We start from the raw sequence: 495 nt of genomic DNA, 5'->3' as shown, positions 1-495 counted from the left end.
TCGAGAGCAAAGCACCAACACTCGTATCATCATGTCAAAAGGTTCGATTCAAGAGCTGACACACAACCACGGTCCAACCTGGAGATCAGGGCAGCGTCACAGCGAATGAACTGAAGTGACTGACGAAGGTGCACATGTGTACAAAGAGAATCCCATGTGATCCTTCACTGGTCGCCCCCCCCCGCCCCCCCCACCCCTCATCACCCTCCTCACTCCACATGTTACAGATATGAACTGTTACCAGGTGGGTGTGTGTGGGACTTCCTGTAATTGTACTAATCAGGACTGACGGACGCAGCAACGTCCCAGTGTGCCGTCACTGGACCGGCACTGGACCGGCAGCGGACCGGCAGTCCACGCTGACTGCAGTGACGGGCGGCGGGAGGACGGCGTCTTCACCCAGAGTTCACAGGGGTCGTGGTCTCCACTCACACAGAAGACAGTGGATTTTCCCTCCTGGTGCCATCCCATCTCACTACATGCCACTGACCCCTC

The sequence above is a fragment of the Seriola lalandi genome, unplaced genomic scaffold, assembly GCF_002814215.2.
Source record: "Seriola lalandi dorsalis isolate HSWRI2012SDOR001 ecotype SW California unplaced genomic scaffold, Sedor1 jcf7180002054780, whole genome shotgun sequence".
Taxonomy (NCBI): Eukaryota; Metazoa; Chordata; class Actinopteri; order Carangiformes; family Carangidae; genus Seriola; species Seriola lalandi.
The sequence above is the reverse complement of the archived record's forward strand: the minus strand, read 5'-3'. Positions refer to the sequence as shown.